Source organism: Trachemys scripta, chromosome 3 (assembly GCF_013100865.1).
Source record: "Trachemys scripta elegans isolate TJP31775 chromosome 3, CAS_Tse_1.0, whole genome shotgun sequence".
NCBI classification, from domain to species: domain Eukaryota; kingdom Metazoa; phylum Chordata; order Testudines; family Emydidae; genus Trachemys; species Trachemys scripta.
The window spans coordinates 76,089,775-76,094,815 of NC_048300.1; the positions used below are offsets into that span (position 1 = coordinate 76,089,775).

General features: G+C 38.6%; 1 long non-coding RNA gene across 1 annotated transcript; it reads left to right on the forward strand.

Annotated features, from left to right (window-relative positions):
- The first annotated feature begins 257 nt into the window (after positions 1 to 257).
- Positions 258 to 3,279, forward strand: LOC117874710. Its single transcript, XR_004645057.1, has 3 exons — positions 258 to 445; positions 628 to 816; positions 1,331 to 3,279. It is a non-coding gene; the product is annotated as an uncharacterized LOC117874710 (long non-coding RNA).
- The last annotated feature ends 1,762 nt before the right edge of the window (positions 3,280 to 5,041 follow it).

The following is a 5,041-nucleotide window of genomic DNA, read 5'->3' on the forward strand; positions in this document are numbered from 1 at the left end:
TGGGGGTTTTGGGAGTGGGAGAGGGTTCAGGGTGTGGGCTCTGGGCAGCGCTTACCTTGGGCATAACCTGGAAGTGGCTGGTATGTCCCTCTGGCTCCTAGGTGGAGGGGCGACCAGGGGGCTCCGGGTGCTGCCCCCGTCCGCAGGTGCCACTCCCACAGATCCCATTGGCCATGGTTCATGACCAATGAGAGCTGCAAATCCGGCGCTCGGGGTGGGGGCAACGCGCAGACCCCCACCAGCCGCCTCTGCATCTAGGAGCCGAAAACCGGATGCCAGGCAACCTTATATGATGTACTTTTAAATTTGAGTGCTTAAGATTTGATATAACAAACAGTTGCTTCTAACTACTGTTTTCTTAATGCTGAACAGCTCTTAATGAAGTTTTGATGGGTGTGGTTAAAACACCAAATGGAGTCATTTGATTGTGTAACTACAGGCACAGGTAAAACTTCGCGCTTGTTGAAATTTGTAATTTGGCAGTTTGCCTTTATTAAAGCTTGTAAATATATGAGTGCAGTAGTTTTATGAGGCATGATTGCCAAATCTCATTATAGTGAAGAATGATTGCATTCCTAGTGTGCTGGCTAAGTAAAAAATCAAATTATAATTTTGGTGACTTTGCAGATCTTCAGCTGGGATAAGTGACTGTTCCTTGGAAAAGACCTGACATGACCAAAAATTGAAAGCAGCACCAGGATGCTGAAAAATGGAGCTCTTTGTAAGAGCTAATTAGACTGCCTCTACAAAATCTTAGGAAACTGCACTTGCCAAAGAATTGAGACAGGCTGATATTTGCTGTGAATGGAATGAAAGGTGATGCAGTCACTTTGTTTTTGTGGCCTCTTACTCTGTAAACTTCTTGATCTGGTCCAAATCTAGTGCAATGGGTTGTTTTATAATTCTAGCGCACAGCCCTAGTTAAGTAGTACTTCATGCTGGCTGAACACAGCATCTGATTACCATCTGGTCAGCAAATGCTCCCTGCAGCACAATAGAGAAATGACTGCTTCATTAAAGAGTGTACTCCCACGTCTTTCTCCCCTGAATAAGCACTTCTTTGGAAAATATTTCCTTATGGGAATGTATAGAAAAAACTTTTCACTTTAATAGGATTTTAGACATTTTTTGGCTAAATTCTTCTCCATTGTAATTTCTTTGATTTCCCTGGGGCTTACAGTACAGTACACTGGGGATAAATTTTGTCACCTAACATTCTTGTTTAAAAAAAAAAAAAAATCTATGATGCATAGAGAGATTAACTGAAATGATAACGTGTAACGATCCTAGCAAAGTTACAGATGGTAATGGTATTACTGTTTCTCTTCAGGACTGGATATGTTGGAAATTTGGAGTTTTGACCTGAGACTACAAACCAATGGAACTTATACATTTTGCGTATTTGTATAAAACTTACTTGAGCATACAATGCTGATATATACTAAGTTACTTAAACTTCCTACATTTTGTCTATATTACTTTCTTGATGGTTTAGTAGAACATTTGCTGTAGATTGGTTTTTAATACGAAATGTGTTATACACACATTTGTGGCTTGTATGTTTCTATATCTGTGTATAATATTAAATCTGAGATACTACATTATCAAGTACTGTATGTTTTATCTGTATGAGTTTGAAGTAGTGCAGTACTCACAAATGATTTTATGCAGGTTATTCCAAAAAGTGACAATAAAATCACTTGTATTTTAACAGACCATCATGTGGGATTCCTGCATCATGTGGTGGAAGGGATAAAGGGGACAGAAGTATAGTTCTGGGAGAACAGTATTTCCTGAGTGCTGGGGGATGGAGAACAGGAGAGCTTTCCCTCTGTTTTTAGTAGAGGAGGCAAAGTTGTGCCTTCCCCTGATTCTTAACTTGGTTTAGACTATCAGAAAGAGACATGGGATAATTCCCAGCTTTTGTGTTTGAGACTGGATGACTGAATAGCCCAAAAGCAGTCTAAGGCCAAAAATATATAAAGTTTGTAAGCCAATCCAAGACAAATGGTATAAAACATATGTAGATTTAAGACTAAACATTGCTTCAGATAGGTGGACCACAACCTTACAGTTTATTTTGGGAGTGAGCGAGAAAACAAAATGCTGACATTTTTTAGAATATCTGTGTTTGTATCAATCTCTGAGGGTCTCCCCATCTTCTCCTTAGCATTGAAGTGTCTCAAAAGTTAAGTATCCAATTTTTGCATTTCTTTCCTCTTTTTCATTCCGGCCAGTCGTTGAAATAAACTTCTGAGCCCTTTCCACTCTCCCTCCCCTTTTGTAAATGAATACTCTTATTTTGTATTAAAGGGACAGTGTAAGCTTGAAATCTAGTTATGTCATTGTAGGTACTATACCTGCTTCTGAGTCATTCTGCTAATTTCTGTAGTATTAACAATCACACTTTCCTGTTTTCATAAGTGTATTCTTTTCCGTTTCTTTGTGAACACTGCCCCTCTCCTTCGCAAGCAAGCGCACACAGCAGAAATTGTACATTTTCAGCACTTGCAGTTTGTAATGAATAAAGAATGATTTTTTAAAAAATCAATCTCTTTATTTCATTAATATTTTGGCCAGTTTTGAAAGAGTATTGTAGTCAAGGTAAAGCAATTCAGATTATTCAAAAATTTCATTTCACTAAGTAGAATGGTTTAAACTTTGGACTTATACATATGTGTATTGAAATCACCATTGTAGAAAGCTTTTTTTTTGGGGGGGGGGGGACGTAAAGCCCTGATTCTGTTAATTCTGTTACTAAATAAGAGGTGAGGTCTAAGAGAAGAATTTCCCAACAAGTTAAGAGATGACCTCAGAGAAACTGACATACAAATAGGTATGAAAGGACCCAAAGTATTGAAGTATGAAAGTTGTACAATATTCATTTTCCTAAATGAATAACAAGAGGGCTACATGTATATCAAGAGCAGCCTAGTTTCCTTTCGATAGGGGCAGGGATTGTTTGTTCTGTTTGTACAGAGGCATCCTGGTCCATGATTGCGACTCCTTCATGCTACCATGATACAAATAATTAATAACAGAAGAAAAGACACACACAGTAGAGTGGAAGTTGTAATCAGGAGGCGAAATTGAGGAGGCACAGGTAGACGAAACATGAAGTAAGGAACTGGTTAAGACCTCACAATTGGAAATCATGGAAATAATGGCTATGGAAGAGCAAAGAAGTCCTTTGTTCTTCTTACTACTCTTCCTGGTAGCCAAACATCTATAGAGCCCTTCAGCCAAGTCCTTGATTATATGTATTTTGCCTATGGGGAGGAGGCGGCAGATGAACTGCAGGTGCAGATTGAGAACAGATTGGAGGTGAACAGTACCAGTAATCAGGAAAAAGGAGTGGAGGGAAGTCCCCAGAAAGAAAGAAAAAAGAAATGTTCTGAACAGGGATTGTAATACATCTGTGATCCAGATACAAGTAAAAGGGTGGTATACTGGTTTTTTTTAAGTGTTGAAAGATAACTATTGCAATGAGTTACATTAATTGAAGGGAATTTTCTGTTTGTAATTCATGTGAGAACAAATATCAGTGAAATATCTGAGATAATTACTTCAGACACCTGAGGATAGAACTGAAGACTGGCATAATAATGTACTCTTGGAAGTTTCTTCGACTTGGTGCTGGAATGATATGTGGTAAATTGGGGGGACAAATTAGAAAAGAAAATTATGCCATTGAGAGGGACAGACTTTTCTTTGTCTCCAATTTCCCCCTAAATATATATGGTAGAAAATAGAACACATAATATGGGGTGAAAAGGGGACGTAAATGAGTGGAGATAAACTGAAAATGATGCAGGAGAAGACACTTCACAAGAAAGAAAATTGAAACTAGAGTGTAGTCAGAAAGAGAGGAGATGGAACAAAAGGTAGGCACAAACTTCATATTTTTAAAAGATTCTATAGAAACTTGATTGACAATGTGTTTCAATAACATGGTTGTCTTATTATTTAATATTTAATCCTTCAAACTACAGGGGACTTTGAGGAGTGGTGGCCTGGGTATCTTTCATCCTGACTAGAAAGCTTAGTCCTCAGGGAGGTAGGTAACTTTTGCAGGCTGTGGATCCTTAGTTTAACTGAGAAGTTTCATTAGGTTGGGTAACATCTTGTCATGGTGAGAATGGATGGAGTAACTGTACCACTGCTAGTGTGTAATATGTCTCATTAAACTTTCTGCTTTCTACAGTTTTTACATTGCCTATAGAAATGTCTAAGCATTTGTCTTCAATAAATTTTAGTCCTAAAATATGGATAATACGATACAGATGACCTTTTGTTATATTTGGTCTTTTCTTGGGTAGCCTGTCGCATCCAGTCCCTATCTAAAAAATGCAGACAGTTTAAAATAATCTCTTGGAAGCTGACCTGGACTGGTTATTAACCCAGCATGCTCTCCGCCCTGTCTGTCTGCAAAGGGGGAGGGAAAGGTGTCTGGTTTCAAAAATAGCAGTCCCACAAGTACTTCATCTACTCTTGTTAAGAGCCCTCCAAGTCAATGAGGTAAGCATTGTTTTACTGTGAACAGTGCTTAATAGTTTATACAGTCTCAGTGTCATCTATAGCTGATGGAATTCAGGTTTTTTTTCTCTATTTGTCATTTAGACTAGTAATCTGACCAGAGCCTGGTACAGTGATTTCCCCCCCCCCCCCCCAACCTCTTCTGAATGAATTGCATACTCTAAGGTCAATTTTTTTTTTTAAGAAGCCAGGTCTCTTCTCGCCCCTATATAATCTTAAACTGTTTTGATTATGTCCACAGTTATTCTTTCAGAGCTTGTCAGTGAGAGGAAGAAAAGGTGATGTGGAGGCAGAGGAATCATTCTTTTAAATCTTCCAATTCCTTTTTTCTTTATTTAATCTCCTCTGCTCTCCTGAAAGCAAGCAAGATTAACTACATTGCATGGGGGGAGAGGGGAAAGCTGCATACCAACAGAGACTGGTGATCCAGAGCTGCCTAAAGCACCCTTGCACTAGAACATAACTCAATTTGTAAATATTTTTGCCAGATGATATTGCTAGGAGA